Raw genomic sequence first — 22,218 nt, forward strand, 5'->3', positions numbered from 1 at the left:
TAAATCCAACTATTTTGACATTTGCACCTAATTAACATTCAAGGGTTTGTACACATAAAACATGATAACAATTATTTAAAGAAATTCCATTGTGACAGCGTCCTTTAAGAGGGAACGGCAATGAAACTTTTTATCAGTTTTTAATTAATATTTAAACATGTTAAAATCAGTGAAGGTGTTTCACTCTGGGGTGATATTACATTTATCTGACCACAGATGTAATACCATCTATGATCTGACCAAACGTGTTTTATATGTATTGTATTTTGGAATTGAAATATCTTCATAATGAAGATGTAAAATGGGCAATAAGAAAAAAGTGTTTAAGATGTGACGAATTTATTGGAAAAGAAGGTGATATTATTGCGACTTTTTTGCTTCTTAACAAGATGATGAGCGGGGAAAATATTGAAATATATCTATAGGTCTATTTTTTGTTAATTAATATATGACAAGGTATATATTTTTGATTAACAAAATATATGAAAAGGGTGGGGTACTCGATGTCTCAGCTGCTCACCCCTACCAAAAAAAGTTTGAAGTGGCCCCCCCGAGTCTGCAAAGCACGAGGGACTCATGAGTAAGAGCAAAAAGATTTGTCAGGTTAGGTTGACATGTCTTCACTGCAGTGAATGTCATCTTGTGAGGTAGCACATTCAATACCGGGCTCATCGTGACTGCAGGATGCAACTGATGGGTACCACCAGAACAGCAATCAAAACCTTTTGTGTTAAAATTCAAAATCATTGATTTGATATTTTTTTGTAAATTTATTGTGTATGCATGTTGACTTGTTCGAATTTCTAAAGTTTGTCTACCTCCAGTCAAAGATTGTCTTACAAGTTTTTGGCATAAGTTTTTGGAATTTTCGGTTTTTAATGAACTCCAACTTCGTATTCGACGGACACTGATGAGTCTTATGTAGAATGAACGCGCTTCTGGTATCACAAATTATAAGCTTCGTATCTATGATGAGCTATACAACTACTGCAGCGATGTCTCTGAAGGCAAATGTTTCGAGGGTACAAACCAGCCCAGTAGTCAGTTCAGCCCTTTTATATTGACATGAAATAACATTGACATGTTCATTTTCTGTAACTTTTATGAATTTTCTGTTTTGAACTTTATCCAACTTCGTGTTCGATTTGGCATTCTAACTGTTTTAATATGATCGCCAATGATGAGTCATATATTGACGAAATTCGAGTATGGTGTACCAAAATATAAGCCTTGTACCTTTGATGAGCTATTTGTACAAAATGTAAAATATTCCGGTCCTGATATCAATGTGGCAATTGCTTTTTGCTGTCAAACATTTGAAAAAAGTTGTCAGTCGACTTTCTATTCCATCACGGACTTTATTGAAACTTTTTTCCTCAGGGTTTTAGAAGAAATACATTTTGATTAAGAAATGATTTACTTCTTAAATGGGGTATATATCTCCCAGTTGATACGATATTCCCGTGCTTGTATTTCCTATCATGATTTTCTTAATTATTAATCCAAGAGTTCCAAATGGTGAAGTTGAAATCATCCCTTCGTAAATTTTACGGACGCCATCACGAGTTGGTTGACCGTTATGAAATAACCGTTTCACAAATGATATCGGATATGTTCCTTACATCGTAACTACAACCCCCCTCCCCTTCATGAATGTGACCTACCGAATTAGACCATTTACCGGATTTGTTATCACATAAGCAACACGACGGGTGCCGCATGTGGATCAGGATCTGCTTACCCTTCCGGAGCACCTGAGATCACCCCTAGTTTTTTGGTGGGGTTCGTGTTGTTTATTCTTTAGTTTTCTATGTTGTGTCGTGTGTGCTGTTGTTTGTTTATCTTTTTTGTTTTTAGCCATGGCGTTGTCAGTTTGTTTTAGATTTATGAGTTTGACTGTCCCTTTGGTATCTTTCGTCCCTCTTTTACTCTCTTCCTGAATGCTTAAAGCCAAATATATATTATAGACTAAGAGCATCGCTTCCAAAATATACAAAATTTCAATCCTGGTATATATGATGAGTTTATTTACTTATTTATACATTCAGTTCTGTAACTTATTCTTTACTATCCTTAAAACCATAACCTCTTTTACATTTAGTTTCAATTAAGTATAACTACTATAGATCATGACACATCAGAAAAATGTCTGTCAAACAACGTTCTGTATTATCATTTTCATTAGCACAGTACTTTTGTTTACTCCAAAATTCACAGAACTCAATCTTAATCCTGGTATCTATGATGAGTTTATCTCAACCACTGGGTCGATGCCACTGCTGGTGGAGTTTTAATTCCCCGAGGGTATCAACAGCCCAGTAGTCAGCACTTCTGTGCTGCACGAATTATCATTGGACAGGTATGATCATGTTTATAAATTATCTGTTTACAAAACTTTTGAATTTTTGAAATACTAAGGCTTTTCTACCTCAGGAATAGATTACCTTAGCTGTATTTGGCAAAACTTTTAGGAATTTTGGTCCTCAATGCTCTTCAACGTCGTATTTTATTTGCCCTTTTTAACATTTTTTGGATTCGAGCGTCATTGATGAGTCTATTGTGGACGAAACGCGCGTCTAGCGTGAATACAACATTCAATCCTGGTACCTATGATGAGTTTATTTACACAGTAACACTATACTTGTAGTACTAAATTTAAAAAAATAGACAGGGAATAATGATTAATTCTACATTTAAAGGAACATTTAATCCTGCGAAATTTGGTTTGGTATGAAAATTGGCATTGACAATTATTTAAAAAAAAGTATTACTAAAAGTCGTAGTTTGAAATATGAGGAAAAAGTGAAATCACAAAAATACTAAACTCCGAGGAAAATTCAAAACGGAAAGTCTCTAACCAATGACAAAATTTAAAGCCTAAGCACATCAAACGAAGGGATAACAACTGTAATATTTCTGACTTGGAACATGCATTTCCGTATATAGAAAAGGGTGGAATGAACCTAGTTTTATAGTGAGTTAGTTATATAGCTAGGCTAGTTTTATAGCTAGGCATGATTGTTTAAAACTAATTTCGTTATAAGATTGTGTGTCAAATTAGATATTCAAAGACAAAAGTATAAATTTATACCAAGTTGGGTTGAACAACATTAAGTAAAAGTACTGAGAACGATCTTCACAAACAAATGGAAGAAAAGACAAAGTCTACAAAAAAGTAAAATCACAAAAATACTGAACTCCGAGGAAATTTCAAAACGAAAAGTCCCTAATCAAATCGCAAAATCAAAAGCTCAAACACATCAAACGAATGGACAACAACTGTCATTTTTCGGACTTGGTACAGACAATTTTTTACGTAAAAAATAGTGGATTAAACCTGGTTTTATAGCAAAACACTGCACAGAGAACGAGATTTTTTGTGCTAATGAATTAAACATGATAACGGACTGGTCACTTTCTCTGGTCTGACTATAAAAAAACAAATTCAAATTAATAAACCATCGTTACATGTAAATTCTCAAGTCTTTACCAAGCAACACAGAGGATAGACACGCCTGTCAGTGATAACAAGATTGATTCTGGCTCTTTGAGGAAATATAAAATATCCTATTGAATTGTATGCGAGAATAAAAAATTTACCGTAGCATAATAACCCAAAAGTCGGGATGTATAAATACCGAGTCAAACCAATTGGCAAAAGTATATTACTTGGACAGTTTTCTGCTCTTTGGTTGGGTTGTTGTCTCTTTGACACGTTCCCCATTTCCCTTCTCAAAGATATATAAGTCCTCGATAGATATCGCAAGCCATATATGAAAATAATAAATTCTCTTAGATCAGAATTATAGAAGCTAGTTACTTGACGGGAGCTGGACTAACACAGTTGTTGAAAATAAAATAAAAACGCTATCGAGAAAGTAATAGATTTTTACACTTTGTCCAATATGTTTTTTCTAACCTGGTAAAATATTTAAAAGTGACATTTACAATCAGTAAGCATGGTAAGTCTTGTATTCTACTTTCCTTTTTCAATTGTGGTTTGCATACATTTCTATCGTTATATCCGTACCTTTTTTTCAAATATTAACGTTGTATGTGCATTTGGAGAAGAATTTCATTTTGCATTACCATCGATGGCGATAATAAATGTTATCGATATTTCAAGAATACCTGAAATACAGTGTTTCCACTGCTTAGATGATTCCATCATCAGGCCCTCCTCGACTATTTTGGCGCTGTCTAAGCCAATCTCCAGGGGGTGTACCGACTGAGTTGATCAGGCTCAGCCATGAACCAGCTAGCTCTTCCACTGCTCTTCTCTCTTCCTCCATAGTCTACCAGAAGCTTCTTCTGCTTGTCTCCCACACATTTCCTAACAAGCTTCTTCTTACTGGTCCAGTAAGTTCAAGAGAGTTCAAGTGGTCTTTCCTCACACCCACACCCCCAACGTCGACTTGCATCTCTTAGTCATTTGCGGTTGCTATGCAAAATGTGAGAAAGTATCATGGTCTCTTGTATTGACTTTAGTTTAAAATTTTGAAAAAAAAAATAAAAAAATTGTATGAATTATACATCATGTATAGTTTCAAATATTTTGGTTAATAAAATTAGCAATTCTCATTATATAAAATTGCGAAAATTGATTAAAAGAATTAGCCGACTCGTTATTATTCGACTGGTGTTTTTATTTTATTATTGTCCCCTCGACGTAAAAAAAAACTCCATGTCCAATAAAAATAGATACCACGTACAATCATAAAAAAGAGAGAAAAAAGGGAAAAAGGTAAAAAACAATACGGAAACTTAAGCTGGCCCAGAGCAATACACCTACACCCAAAAACCGGAGTTGAACTTAGAAGCTCCGGAGAGATCAGCTGATCGTTCTCTCCTTGTGACACCCCTCGTGTTACTTACATTAAATAAAAATTCATTGATTAGTCGCAATAAGTAATATTATAAAAGAAAATGGGATTGTGGCTACCTTATGAGTATACATGTTCATCTAATATACCGAGATTCCATAACAGTGAATCAAAATCTTGACGGCGGTCGTGAATATTTTCAATGAGTGCGTTTAGCCTTATCTTCGATGTCAACAGCACCCTTTCAAAGAAATTGTAATTAGGAAACACAGACCCTGATATATCGTAGCGCCTCGGGGGAATATACCCTATATTTACATGCTACTTGAATGATGCTATACAGAAACTTGAAAATTTGTAATTGGAAAAAAAAACCAACTCTTTCATCGTCATGTTTAGTTGTTTTTCGACCACATTCCATTTCTATATTTAAGTCAAGGTATGGAGCAGTCTCTACTGTATCTGTGGTGTTCTTTATTTTAATTCCAATCAGATTGATGAGTTCAACATAGTCACCAAACTTTGAAATATTCAGTAAAAGAACATCATCTATACAGGGGGACCTGGCTTTAAAGGTTAATGTTGGCATCTTTTTTACTTTTCTTACAAAGCTCCAGTCTTCAATAATGAACACCTATGCAAAAAAGGCACACAGTCTCTTTCTGATTTTGACCAAGAGTGGTGTTTGCACAAATTATGATTTGTTCCTTTCTTACAATATTTGTTGTATTTGCTATGGTCATCTTTTTTGGTCAGATTAAACGAAATCCAAAACAGGCTTATAGTATGGTGATGTCGGGCGGATGGAATAGCAAGTAATATGCAATACAATACAACATGCTTTCTTTAAAAAAAAAAAACTGTCGCATTTACATGTGAAATAAGAGGTTATCAAATACAAAATGCAACATAAAATCATATTTTTATGATCATAGAAAGAAATAAAACAACTTTTAGATGGAATATAAAAAAATACTATATATTTTATAATACATTAATCAACTTTGAAACGAATTGAGATACATTTTTTCAATACCTTTATATTAGCAAATGATAGTAATCCTTTCGTTTTTGCTGCAATGGGATAATTCGGTTGAAAACAAAACTTTACGACAAAAGAGATGATTTCAGCTTCCCAATTATGAACTTTCCATTTCTATGTAGCAACATACCACCAGCAGCAGCAAAGTATATATCTCCCAATGGATACGATATTCCCGGGTCTGTATTTCTTATCATGATTTTCTGGATATAGGGTGCTGCTCACAAGGAAGCTATTGAACCAAGAGTTCCAAATGATGAAGTTGAAACCATCCCTTCGTAAATTTTACTGACGCCATCAGATTCCGTTATTGAATATCCGTTTCAAAGATGATATCGGATATGTTCCTTATGTCGTTACTACAATCCTGTTCCCTGTTCACGAATGTGACCTACAAAATTACACTATTTATCGGTTTTGTAATTACATGAGCAATACGACGGGTGCCACATGTGGAGTAGGATCTACCTGCCCTTCCGGAGCACCTGAGATCACACCCAGTTTTTGGTTGGGTTCGTTTTGCTTAGTCTTTAGTTTTCTATGTTTTGTCTCGTGTACTATTATTTGTCTGTTCCTCCTTTTCTTTTTTAGGCATGACATTGGCAATTATTTTCGATTTATGAGTTTGACTGTCCCTCTCGTTTTTTTCGTCCTCATTTTGAAATATATTCACGTTTGGTGATAATCGTACAAGATATCTCTCTAAACCAAAATTGTTTTAAACAGACTTTGGAAGAATTTGCTTACTACGAGTTTTTTTCAGCGACCTTTACTACCCATGAAGGTCTTGCACGGTCGGTAATATAATTATTTCATTAAAGGAATGACTGTAATATTTTTTCTGTCTTTGAAGATATAACATAAAAAATTTGGTGCACACTGGATAACGCGCTTAGCGGGTTATCTAACAGTGTGCACCACACTTTTTATGTTATTTCGAATAGACAGAAAAAATATTACAGTCATTTCTTATAATTTAATTCTAAATTCTATTTCAAACCGTAGAAAACCATGAAAAAACGTAGATGACGTCACAGTCACATGACTAAATTATGTCTATGGGCTGATAACAAAATAACGTCAGCCAATCAGAAGACGCGTTACATCCAAAATTAAATTATTTTTGGATGAATTCATTTTTATATTTTGTTTACGAACATTCTTCAAATGATTAACATCCAAACATAGCTAATTCAATAATTGTCTAAAATCGATTTAAAATGGTTACTAGTAATCCACTTAAACGTATAATAATTAGTGTTGTCAAATCGTACACTTTTGCCTAACCGGTTACTCGGATAATCGTTCGACCGATTAACCGGTTAACCGGTATAGTTTAAATTGGGGTTTGAAAGTTTTATCATTAGTACCCTACACAAAGACTTAAGATGTGGTATGAGTGTCAATTTAACAACATTTCATCCAAGTCATAAATTTACGCTTTAAGAATTGATTATTGTCCTTTGGCATTATAAGGCTTGTCTGTGAGGATTCCTGGCGAAGTTTGACTTTTAATAATCAAATACACCGTATCAACTATTATAGCGTCTGTAACAACTTCAGATTGAAAAATAAAAAAAAACTTCTTGATCTCGTAGAATTGAATATGTCTAAAACTGATTATTCTTTCCTTTTCTCTTGTTGTGTCCGAAAAAAATGTGGAGTGTTTCAATTTGAAATGATTTATTATAAAAAGAAGATGTGGTATGATTGCCAATGAGACAATTCTCAACAAGAGACCAAAATGACACAGAAATTAACAACTATAGGTCACCGTACGACCTTTTTTTGGCTTTGTTTGCTTGTTTCTTTAAGCATGTTACTCGTACTATCACGTATACATGTACATTGAGTACATTCACATTGGTTTGCATTTCACAAATTTTGAGTTAGCATTTCGTTTAAAGTAAGACTTTAAGCCTTGCACGACGGAGGTTGCACATTTAGATGTAGGTCTACACAAAATTAGATAAAAAACGAACTAATGAGGTAAATCGTAAAATTGAATCGCATTACTGATTTAAAGTTACTGTTAAAAAACATGTATACTAATTATGTTTCTTTGAGATCCTGCCCCAAGCTGAGAGACAAGTTCTAATTAATTTTATGTTTTTAGGATTAACAATAGCAATCAATATACTGGACAATTGATCTGTCTAATAAATTACCAAGACGACAAATTCATTTATAAATAAAACATATCTTTTTAATGATTTCAAAACAAATTTATATCAAATCTACCAATATAAAAAAAAAGTCCGGTTAACCGGTTAGCAATTTTGGAATTCGGTATTCGGTCGTTCGACCGGTTAACCTTTGACAACACTAATAATAATCTTTTAAGTTGAACATTATTTGATACATGATACCGATTAGTTTGTTTACATTGGCGAGAAGTTTATTAGAAAAACACCATTTTATTTTTTATTTTGGTATATATTGGTATACGATCAAGTTCTCAATATCTATCTAAATTTGGCGTAAAAAAAACACGGGATAAAGTAGGAATACCGTGTAAACGGAAGCAAACATTGACATCATTGGTCATTGCATTTGGCCACATTTGTATTGCTTAACGATTGACTTGCTTATGTCAATTATAAAAATTAGGTTCTTTCAATTTGTAACCCAATTTTTCGTTAAATATAGACTGTTAACCAGTAAAATATATATATTTTTTTAATGTGAATGATTTTGCTTCCAAATCAGCACTATATCAGTGGTTATTCGAACCTGGGACCACAGTAAGCTTTCGGTCCACCAACTGAACCAAAGCACTGTCACAAGGCTACTATTTTAGTGCAGCTTCTCTAGGCGGTTATATATCTAATAGTTCAAGGAAGCAGCGCTGCTCCCATCTATCTTTCATACTGACAATATTCAACATTAAACGCTGAACTATTTCAATCTCCTTTAACAATCGTCAATTTTCAGGTGTAGAACCAAATGTGACAGTAGAATTGTTTTCCCTTTCAAAACTGATATCTTGGTCAAAGCTTGCAGCTTAGTACTCGCTAATGCAAATATGTAATGTGTAAATCATCATGCCAACCAACTGAAAGTGTGAAATGGACTAGTTCGGGAATTTTAATTTGAAGGTCAAAATTGTAAACGTGATTAGTTTTGTAGAACACATAGTTTGTATTTTTAAATACTTGCTGTCCTAAATTAATTAACCACGTAGAGTTCAAGATGATAGCATCACCAACTAGAAGATGGACATGCATATTAGACTTGAATCGATATCTCTAACTTGAAGGTATAAAAATAAAAGCAACACTATGTAAATTTCATGCACTTTTCTGGATTTACCTTCATCAGAAATACTCAAAGCCGAATATTTGAAAGCCAATGATGTATAAAAAACGAAACAATTGAAGAACTATATGTTAAAAAAAGACATAACAAATAGCCAAATTCACCTACGATCAAATGTGTTTGGGAGAGTAAAAATCGTAAGGGTCATTGTCTACAAAAAGTTATTTTTAAATCGTTTTAATTATTGAAATTCACATAAACCTTAGTCTTGATTGCTTTTCGTTCTTTGATGATACATATCATAAACGTAAAGATTAACTACTTTGTTTATTTGGGCATGTCCTTTGATCATGCGTACCTACTTTCTTGAATAAAAAACAAACAAACAAAATTAAGGGGAAACAAATCTCAGAGAAGATCTCCATTGTTAGGTGGCGTTTCATGGCTCTTTGCAGATTGTTTTGTGTCTGTTCGGCCTTTTTATTTTACTTAGGTGTTGTTTGTTTTCTTCAACATTTGTTTTTATTATTGTCCCTTGCTATGTTATACCTTTATATCTTAGATTTTTTCTAAGGACTTAACATGTTAATTTTGTTATTTCCACAAACGTAGATTGCATTTAGATTTGATAAATGGCAAGCTTCTTTGTTGGTTTTGTGAAACAATCTTTGAATCAAGTCTTACTTGTATTTGAAAACACAATGAAATAGTACCCGTTTTTGAACAATACGTTATAATAAATGTCAAAAGATAAGTCTTAAAAAAAGGATATAAAAAATAACTAAACTTTACGTGTTTTTATTTTATCATTAGACTTTTTGTTATTTTTAGTTCACGGCTAGTTTCTTTTTACTGGTAAAACGTACTTACCAACTTATTAGTCCGTAGTCAAATGGCAAAGTCAAAAGCTCAAACGCATCAAACAAATGGATAACAACTGTCATATTCCTGACTTGGTACAGGCATTTTTTTATGTGGTAAATGGTGGGTTAAAGCTGGTTTTATAGCTAGCTAAGCCTCTCACTTATATGACAATTTAACAAGTGACGCTCGAATAAAAAAATGTTAAAAAGGCCAAATAAAATACAAAGTTAAAGAAACCAAATGGATATCACCAACAACAGACTAAACGTAAAAGTATTATCTATAAAGACAAATAAAAGAATATTATAACACGATATTAAGATGATAAACAACGTCAATACCCATAATCTATACTAAGGCTTATCTTGCAAACTTTTTGGCTTAATATAAAGGCTATACTTATAACGTTGTAGCATATTGGGGTATTTTTTTAGATTAATGTCGATTCGCTAATTTACAATTTGAAACCCACCTTAATGATTTATTTATTACATTGCACAAGATCGTTTTTCACTAATTGCAACTGCCGATATTATAATCAGACATGGTTTCAATATCTACCTTTGTGATTGTTTTCAGTAATTATATGCAAGCTCTGCTTTCATAGTATTCAATTAAAAAAATGAAATATCATAAAGTTTACTGTGCATGATGACATGTATATAACATTTTTTCGCTACATGTTTTGGCAACTATTAGTTATCAAAAGTACCAGGATTATAATTTAATACACCAGACGAGCGTTTCGGATTCATAAGACTCATCAGTGACGCTCAGATCAAAATAGTTATAAAGCCAAACAAGTACAAAGTTGAAGAACATTGAGAACCCAAAATTCCAAAAAAGTACATTCGTTATTAGCTTTCGCACCGTCGAATCTCTTCACTCTATTCTAGACTGTTGAAGTATCTCAACAACGTACAGGCCCCTTTTTGTCCTCATTAGCCCTGTCTGTTCCTGTTATTTGTGGTATATCTTTAATATCTATGAAAAAAAATCTTATTTTATCCTTATTCATTGAATGTTAATGTAATACATTTGTCTTAAATAACAATAGAATCACATTATGTAAAAATAAAAATTATTTAATTGTCCGAATATGCGTAATCCAGGACCGACATTGTGCATCGGTAGTCAATGTTGTGATACACCCCTATATTAGTGACAGATTTGTTCAATATCACAAAAGTATCAACTTGGGACACCAATAGCAGAGCTCTTTGAATTATAATATTGTCTCGGGTTGATATGACTTACATTTCTAAAAAAAACCATATATGAGAGGCGGAAGATACCAGAGTATCATTAAAACGTATATGTAGAAAAAAAACTTACAATGTTAAAAAGAAAAGAACAACAGATAAACAGATAAACAATTGTACACAAAACAGATCCTACTCCACATGTGGCACCCGTCGTGTTGCTCATGTCGGTAGGCTAACACTTTCGGGAGAAAGGGACGGAAATGTAGCTACGACATTCAGAACATATCGTTATTATCTTTGAAACGGATATTCCATAACGGCTAAACAACTCGTGAGGGCGTCCGAAAAAAAGGATGATTTCGAATTCACCACTTGGAACTCATGGTTTGATAACTTCTTTGTTAGCAGCAACTCTTTACCAAGGAAATCATGATAGGAAATAGAAGCCCTGAAATATCGTTTCAACTGGGAGATATATACTCCGTATGCAGGCGCTGCTGGAAATATGCTACATGGAAATTGAAAATTCTTAATTGGGATGCTGAAATCATTTCTTTTGTCGTAAAGTTTAGTTTCCCACCAACCCTCGATGCCAATGTCTAGATGTAAGTCAAGATATTAGGCCGACTTAACTGTATCTGTTGTATCCTATTTCTGAAGTTTGATGGGATAGATGTATTTAACATAGTCACCATATTTTGAATTATTTGGTGAGATAACATCATCTATATAGCAGAAAGTAAAGTTAAAGTGTACTGCGAACTTCTTTTATACTTGCTATATATTAAGACTACATGCGATTTTTCAATTGATGGTATATTGTACGCTATATAAACCTGGCAACTTATATAAAACGATGGCAAACTATTTCCCGTTATTTTCTCCATCGTTGTATCTTGGAGTTACTTCTCTTATGTTAGAATAACAGAGGCCCATCAATGAAGTTGTTTTGAATTTAAAACAGAATTTATCAATAATTTTTATAGCTATGCTACCGGTCCAATAGCTCTTACCTGACCTTGTGAACTTTAATTTTTCAATGTTTTTATGTCCTTTTATCCGTTATATCTTCGGTTAATATATTTGTAGTTGATATTGCCATTATTTTTATGAAGTAAAATTTGACTTTTTCTTTCAATCTCTCTTAAACAGAATGAGGAATATCATATAAAAGAGAGACGAGAGATACTCAAGGAATATTCAATAAAGGCAACAGTATCATATCGCTGTTCAATAGTCATAAACTCATTTATAAGTCGCAACACACTGACAAAAACATGACAAAAAAAACCCCAAAAATCGGAATACGATGAAAAGACGAACAACAATACTCAAAACGTAAAATAAACAATTCGAGTCTGAGCAACACGAACCCATTAGAAACGTAGAAAATTCCAATGTTTTTAATCATGAGATCAATCAGATAGTTTAGTCTAATACCCCGTTCACACTATGCATTTTTAAACCGGGTTCGTCCCGGTATATATTTCATAGTGTGAACACGGTATTAGATTCGTCTTTTCTTGTTTTGGCCATGATGTTTTTTATTTATTCTTTGACATTTGATTTTTGATTGTCCCTTGCTTTCCCCCCCCCCCCCCCCTAATTTGTAGATTTCGTTAACGAGGGCTGAACTGTCAATTTTGTATTTTGTTAAAATGGAGGTCGCATTTGTATTTGATAAAATGCTAGCTACTTTGTTGGCATTTTTTAAATTGAGTCATATCATAATAAGCAAGACAAAAAATATACCCCATTTTGAACAATAGATACTAGAAAATATTGAAAGATCTGCTTATTAAGAAAGAAAAAAAGGGAAACTATTCATAATTTATTTAACATGGTTTTCTTGCAAATTTTCTTTTGGCTTAATATACTTATTGATAAAGGTTATATTATACTGATGTAGACAATCAGGGTATTTTGGGATTAATGACGATTCGCTAATTTACAGTTTGAAACCCGCCTAAATGATTTATTTATAGCATTGCACAAGATCATGTCTTCCACTAATTAGAACTGCCGATATAATAATCAGACATGGTATCAATATCTGCAACTTAAGTTATTTGTGATAGTTTTCAGTAACTACAGGCAATCTCTGATACCATACTATTCAATCACAAAAAGATGAAACATAATAAAGCTTGTGATGATGATATATTTATTAATGAGTTTATTACTACTTTTTGTTACAACTTTTGGCAACTAAATTCGTTATTATTTGGACTTTGATATTTTCCAAATTGCTGCCGCCGGGGGTATGGCAATTAGGGGACGAGGGTACCATCCGGTATTGCTATCAATTACAAATCTATTACAATTTGCTTTTATCGATTTTTTAAAAAGGAATATGATATACGGTCAGGAAATATGCTGTATGGCATAGGATGCTAACAAGATATGATCTAAGTGTTTATATGTATTGAATCAAAACAGATACAAATGAATTGGTTTTGATGTTAAGTTGTACTTTAAAAATGCTTATTTCAAACATGATTACACATCCTATTTTTTCGGGGATGTAGTTTAACATATGCTTAAGTTATTTGTGATTGTTTTCAGTAACTACAGGCAATCTTTGATACCATACTATTCAATTACAAAAAAGATGAAATATAATGAAGCTTGTGGTGATGATATATCTAATAATGATTAAATTACTTCTTTTTGCTATAACTTTTGGCAACTAAATTCGTTATTATTTGGACTTCGATATTTTCTAAATTGCTGCCTTTCGCCTAGCAATTGTAGGACGAGGGTGTCATCCGTTATTGCTAGTTCTTTTTGCGTTTATCGATTTAAAAAAAATAGCATTTGATATATGGTTGGGGAGATGATGTATGGCAAAGGATACTAGTAAAATATGAATTCAGTGTTTATATGCATAGAATCCAAACAGATTCAAATATTTGGGTTTGAAGTTTAGTTGACCTTTTAATATACTTATTACAAACATTATTCACATCCTACTTTTTACGGTGATGTAGTTTAACAAACCCACAAATTTAGATATGTTCCTGGTAAACTATCGAATCTTTTAATTAACTTATTCTAAAAGCTACCAGTTCAACACTGTAATTATATCATTGGTTGTTGGTTGTCGGTTTTTGTTTTATCAGTATGAATATTGTTTTTGTTATTAGTAACCTTAAAACCAAACTTTATATTATTTTCATACAAATATATTCACTGTTCCGCAAACTGTCGATAACTATATGGTTTGGTACTGCACAAAGTGATGTTTTTCTCTGACTGTAAATTATGTCTTTTCACTAAATCCATTAGATTCTGGATGTGTACTGGTTAATATGTTCATCTAAAAAACATTATTCTTTTATCATTTAGTTGTTTTTATTGGCTTTAAACTTGCGTCTAGTAACTGTAAGACTTTGAGATCTGTAATTTGGGTTTTTTGTGTTTTTGTTATGGTTTTCATGTGCTTTGTATCGATCTGATGTGTTTTAAGTCCTCGTCAGCTGAATTGTATAGTTTGTTCTCGTGTTGTTATCTAACATCACTGTCCCAAGTAAAGGTGAGGGTTTGGCGTCAGCAAATATGTTCAACACCGCCACATACTATAAATGCATGTCCCAAGTCAGGAACCTGCAATTCAGTGATTGTAGTTTGCTGCTGTATATCATGTCTGTTTTCGTTTATTGATGTTTTTTTTTTTAAAATAAATCAGGCTCGTTTGTTTTCTCATTTTAATTGATATCAACACCAAATCCTTGAATTGACAAATATGATTAAACTTTTACAAACGAAACCACCGGTTGCCCAATTTTGGTCATACATAAAAACATAAAACCAATGCATGCATATACATATATACGAATGAAGAGAGCTTGCTTTTATTTAAAAGTAAAATCACAAAAATACTGAACTCCAAGAAAAATTCAAAACGGATTGTCCCTAATCAAATGGCAAAATCAAATGATAAAACACATCAAACGAATGGACAACAACTGTCATATTCTTGACTTAGTACAGGCATTTTCAAATGTAGAAAATGGTGGATTGAACCTGGTTTAATAGCCCTAAACCTCTCACTTGTATGACAGTCGCATCAAATTCCAGTATATTTACAACGATGCGTGAACAAAACAGACATAATATATAAAATAGTCAAAATATTGGTACAGCAGTCATCACTGAGTCACAATCTCAAAACAAACAAATATTTAACAAAAAAACACAAAAGGTATCTATCAAATTCAATGATTTCAAGAAAGACATTTCCAACGACATTGCTGTTTACGTTATTATGACATTCTTAATCAATAGCAACATGCTACAGCTATTTAAAAAAAAATCTCTTAAAAAATATTTTTTTAACAAATTGTGTAGTCCTTTTTGTAGATTGCATTAATAGATTTTGGATATATTTATGACCATATAGTACACTAATATGTAACACTCGTTACAAGGGAAGACCCTGAAGTCATCTGATAGAATCCATTAATATTCTCTCCATATCTACTTTGAAGCTGTCATATTTTTAAAAACATAATTGGCCAATGTCATCAGGTATAGAAACATACATCATCTAGATATTTTCAGTAGCGAAATTTTATGACTAGTATCATCTATGTTGGTGGCGGGTAAATTAATTTTTATGCCTAACAATATTCTATTGTATTTAGATATATCGACATAAATTTACGGCTCTAATATGCCTAACATTATACCCACTTGCAAAATATTTGAAATTTATTGCTGATAGTCCACCCGGGTGGGTTCGATAAAACACTCTGTTGTTTATTGCCTCGTATTTTATTGGAATCAAAAATGGAAGCCTATGTATCCGAGTTAAAATCTCTTAGCTTTAATCGCTCACCCGTTCAACTGTGACCTTTCGGACGTTAAATAAACAAAAGGTTCTCCCTGAATTTTAATTCCACTGTATTTTTCATGCCTTTCGTCATAGAAAATTTCATTAGATAAGAGTGGAGTAGTCTGTTTATGAGGGGCCATTAATTTTAAAGAATGCCTGAAATCAATTAATGTATCACCTGTTATTTACTATGCCAATAATAAACAGAACAAATTATTAATAAACTCCACAAAGATGGTTTCTTATGATGTCATAATTTTGTAGCAGTTATGGTTATTTACTTGTATGTATTCTCTTGTTTCGTTTTTATAAGTGACAGGGTTATCTCTATGTCAAATTTTAAAATGTTTACGATTTGGTGCAACATTTATTACCTAATAATTATTTAAAAATTATATTATTACCGGTAATTTAATATTAAGAACGATGAGTTGTGAAAATTTAAGTGATGTCTTTTCGTCCTAAAAAGATAATTAATATTTGAATAACCCGTTGAAGTGACAAGAAGTATTTTAAAATCAATTAAGTAAGTTTTTAATGATGATATACATAACCAATGAATAGTTAAATATGCTGACAATCTTCATCTCAAGTCAATTACAAAATTAAGGTTTCATTTTTCTATTTTAGTATTAAAAAGATGCTGTGTTGCTCTCATATATCTACAAAAAACTTAATAAAAATTAAAATTGATCTAGATTTATCTTTGAATTTCTAATAAACCTAAACATTTGACAAAAGCGTCATTTTTGTCTTACTTAAATGTATGTGACTTATTTTCTACTAGATGGTAAGAAAACTACAATTAGAAAATTACTTATAAAACATGAAAACACACACTTTTATAGAATGTATATGGTAATTATATCTGTTCTAAGATTTTCCCATCGTATATGTTCACTTGTCCTGAAATACATCAAATATTTGCCACTGAACGTTCGAGTAAGTAAATGTGTTTATCAAAGATTACCAACGCCATCAATATCAAATGTTCTAAATCAATACAACCACATGAAAGGTTGCTCCGTAATATAACAATCACTTCAGAAATATATGCTTTATTCTTTGATACTAGTATAATGGACAAACAGATACATGTAAAATAATACTAAATAATACCATAACACATAATATAAACAGTCATTGAAAGCAAGTCCAAAAAGCATAAACTGCTGATACATTATCAATTCCTAACCAAGCCTTTTAATAGCATGTTTATGTAAAGCAGCAAATTCATGAACACTTAAGGAAGACACAGTCTTGATATTTTCCAAAGAAAATATGTATACAATTTTCATTGAGAATTGTAGATCGGGAATTGTGTTAACCCAGAACAATTCATTGTCAACCAAGAATTTGGTTTGCGGAGTTTTCCTGTTCTCTCACCAGCTTAGCCATCTCTATTGAATTTTTGTTATCTTAGTCTGTAACATAACTGACGCAAGTGCGTCATTCCCGTTATTTTTATTTTGGAAAAAAAAGTCAATATTAATATTTAAATAGAATAACATTGAGAATTGAAATGGGGAATGTGCCAAAGAGACAACAACCATACCATAGAGCAGACAACAGCAGAAGGTCACTAACAGGTCTTCAATGCAACGAGAAATTCCCGTTAAGATCAAAAGCAAAATGAAAAACGTAACAAAATAAAAGATACCCGGGATATAGTATTTTTCCAGCCCTCTCGACACAAACAAATCACTTTACTACACACAACCTGACTAATAATATACAAATTCACAATGTCAAAAGTAATGAACTATTGTAACATCAAAAAAAAACTGGATACAGAAAATATTGGTGGAAGACAATATACCTGACGATCAATACCAGGGAAAAAGCAAAATGTGGACAATTCCAAAAAAGGGGATGATAACAAAATTTTTTTTTAAACCAATTTAAGGTTAAAAATGTTTCTTTACCAGTCGAAAATTCCCTTATTATTTCATTTACAAACATATTTCATAAAATTCTACAGAAGATTTTTCTTGTTTTCTTTTTTTTTTTTTAGTTAAGGTGGTACCTAACACTACAGGGAGATAACTCTGTAAAGTCTTCTTAACGTTTTAATTACGTTGTGTTGTAAAAGGAATATTAAGCTTCTCAATGATCAAAATTGGTGTTTGTCAAATTGCTATATAACCAGTGTAATTTTTCTGACAAAACGGTTGGTTAAAAAAAAAAATAATTTTTATATTTTTGTTAAAGTGTCGATGTAAATACTTTGACAAAATTTTATGAAAATTAAACGAGCCAAATTAATTTTAGTGAAAGTGTTGGGTACCACCTTAAATACATAAATGTCTCCAGTTTCTGGCAATAATTTTGAAATATATGTATAATTGACATTTCTAGGAAAATCCCTGTTTAAAGACAAATATAAAACGAAAAAATCTTACTTAATTTCAATATTTTCACACAAATTATGAATTCATATTAACTACATGCCATAAAAAGTCTAAAAAAAAAACTGTACACCTTTATGACTTTCATCAAAATCGGACCCGAAGTTACTTGATGACAAAAAAAATTTTAATATGAAATAAAAGGGGATGTCAGATAGGTGTTGACCTAATACTACATACTCTCAATTACGTTCTTAAAAGAGCTAGGTGTAAAATGGAGCTACCGTTATTATACTCGATGACATGCAAGCACCTTCATCTTTTGTCAGATCCTCTTCAATTCTGAATTAAAGTTTTTACTTATCAAAACTATAAATAAGTTCGAATTAGAAACTTTTGAAAATCGTAACTAACTTTTCGTTAAAAGTCCGTTTAAAAAGATTTATTGTTGTCGCTTAGATAGCAACTTAATTTCTTCTCAGATCTTCAACAAAATTGGACGAAGGATTTACCTCACCAAATATCAAAACCTTGAATACGTTGAATCATAACTGATGTGTTCTGTAATGACTAGATGAATTATTTGATATATCTCGGTTAATAAAATGAGCTTTCATTTAATATCGGTTTCTCATAACATGTGTCCTTTGCATTTACAACTTGTGTCTATGGCTGACCACCTGTACCTATCTATTTTTAAAAGTTAAAATAGCAACAGAAAGACATCTACATTAGCCACGTGTCCTTAAAAAGTAACAGACTTTATCTGCAACATTTCATATCATAACATAGTATGTATAGAAATTTTGGACATACGACACCCGAGCAAACATTGCTTAATAGCCTTATTTGTATAATTTCATATTAAAATCTTTTTCTATTACATTGACCAATGGTAACATAATTGAAAAAAGTGGTAATGGATTTCTAGTGATGAAATTAGCATTGGTCAACTCCTCCCAAGTGCATTCATCAAAATGGACATCAAAAGGTGTTACAAAAGTTTGCATAAAATGTGCGTCAGATGGCCAAGCCTAACTGTTTATCTCCATTAACGGTCGCAACAAAGAGCAAAATAATTGCATGTCAAGTATGCACAATGGGGTATTATATGAATATTTATTGTGATGTAAACTGACCAGACGACCGTAAACTTAAAGAGCCCTATACTGCACCGTATGCTACAGTTGCAAGCCCGGTATACCAGGTACATAATAACACCGGTCATTAATGTCATCATGATTTTTTTTATCATGCGTTCGTATTTCCAAGTGAAAATATACACCAGTTAGTAAAGAATTAAACGAGGAATTTATTAGTTATAGATTACAGAGCACGGATACCCGAGACGTTAAAACGAGGCTTTGCCTACGCGGTTATTGACAGTTAAATGCTCTATATATTGTTATCGTTTCTAAACTGTTTACAATTTATATTCATTACTAAGTTACTCTTGCATTTTCATCGCAAAGGTCTTTGATCAGGTTAGTTTTACGATGGCATTTCACGACCTCTCTGTGCAGTTATAACCGTTCGTTGTAAATAATTGTCCAAACTTCGGAACAAGAGACTACTCAAAATTCTAGATAAGGATCACTTAACGATATTAAAATCAAAATTGCTTTACGATTGTCGCATCTAAATTATTACAATTTTTACTTTTAATTTGCAATAAAAGACTGAAATTTACACGAAAATTATTTTGTTATGGTCTCTCTTTAGCAATATAATGAGCCAAACAACTATTTTTTACGCGAATTCCATTTTAAGAGTTGTTATTGTGAAATAAAGGATGTGTTATAGTCAGACAAAATAATAAAATTGTCATAAATGGTCGCTGACACAGTAACAAACAGCCTTTAAAAAGAATGGTTAAGAAGGCGGTGAAATTTTCTTTTAACCATCAATAAAGCATTTTGATAATGTATTAACGTTTATCAATAGTACATCAAGATTTTATGACGAATTAAAAAGACTCATTTGGATATTATTTCTTTTCAAGCGATATAGTACTTATTACACTGTAAATAATATCATTGATTCTAATATAATTTTATCAATTATCCCTCTGATGAATTATACGTTGACTGACTAAAAGAAATAAAAAAGGAAATTTTTCAAACATTTTATGCTTGTTTGGAAATAAAATAAATAACTTGTAGGGAGCTTCAGTTTGAAATACTAATATAAACGGTTTGATCAATATACAAAACATGCACAATGATGGTAACCCTGTTCTTTGATTTAAAATAAAATATTCTACCTATTTGATTAAACAGTATTAACTCAGAAATGGGTATTTTTGCTTGCTAACCTCTACCTTAGAATAAACCTGTTTTTAAACAAGGATCTAAATGATTTTGGTTAGAAACATCAAACTAAGCCATCTAAAGTGTATTAGCTAATTAGTTATATCACAGAAGTGCAAGATAAATGCGATCAGTGTCACATAACAATCGGATATTCGTACCCTTTGCGAATACACTTTTTGTATTTGAAACCGCTCTCCATTTTGTTTAATAGTTCGTATTCTTTAACTTTAATACTATAAATGGTCAGATATATAGTGTCTCAATATGGTAATTTTACATTTTCTATTTTGTGTTTTTCGCGGTTTAAACTATCATCTGCATTTTCGATTGAAAATGTCTGTTTTAGTAAAGGTCGTTTGACACTCTTTTTTCAATTTCAAACTACCGTAAATAATAATTTTCTAATCATTGTATGTTCAAAGCCTAAATATAGTGACCAGTGAATGAATGCTATTCAAGAGATTTGTTATGCTTAGCGCTATAAAACCAGGTTTAATCCACCATTTCCTATATTTGAAAATGCCTGTACCAAGTCAGAAATATGACAGTTCTTGTCCATTCGTTTTTGATGCGTTTTGTTATTTGATTTTGCCATGTGATTATGGACTTTCCGAATTGATTTTCCTCTAAGTTCAGTATTTTTGTGATTTTACTTTTTTCCCAAAAGTCTGGATTTTGTTTATTGTTGATGCTTTAACGGTGACTTTTATAAATGAAATTATGTACCTCTTCGTTGTTTGTTCCTTTTTAGATAGCAATATTTTTGGTAATAATACCATATGTCCATACTTTTCTACAAACATAGCCGCAACACTAATGTTTGTACCCTTTCTTGTTAATGTCATACATCGGTTTAGTGATATTTACAAGACTATATGCTTTGGGACTTTAAAGGATCTATAAAGTTTAATATCATTAATGACTCAAGTATTTTTACAGAGAATTATAAAATCAATCATTCCCATAAAAAGAGCAAATGTGAACAATTTATCAGTTTCTTGTTCGATTAGATCATTATGTAATCGATCATACTTAATTATTGTAACTGTCAGGTTTTAACACGAGTTTGCACCCATGGTTGCAGACTTAAATGAAAGTCACTTAAGGAAAATAGTTGACATCGTGCGTATATATAGTACTTTTGTCTCCTATTATGATAAATTATTTTAAAGGCGACCTCGCTTAATTATATTACCTATTTTTGAAAGCATGATATATCTTAGATTTGAATTCATGCCTCAAGTGCAGACTTTAACACAATACCCTTAATGCAAGAAATTATTTACTCATTTTTGACAAGCCAAAGTATATCCAGATTTATATTTTACAATTTAGTGTTGTTTGAAATTAAGATCAATCAGTTCTTTTAATTGTTCACCACGTGCTCTTTTTCTCTCAAAATATTCCCTTTCTTTGAAATTGCCTCATTACTTGAAATATGATGGATTATTACGATTTAAATTGTACACATAATGATATAATTTTAACCTCCAATTTGTATTCTCTGAGATCAATCATTGTAGGGCAAT

This window comes from Mytilus edulis, chromosome 4 (genome assembly GCF_963676685.1).
Source record: "Mytilus edulis chromosome 4, xbMytEdul2.2, whole genome shotgun sequence".
NCBI lineage: Eukaryota > Metazoa > Mollusca > Bivalvia > Mytilida > Mytilidae > Mytilus > Mytilus edulis.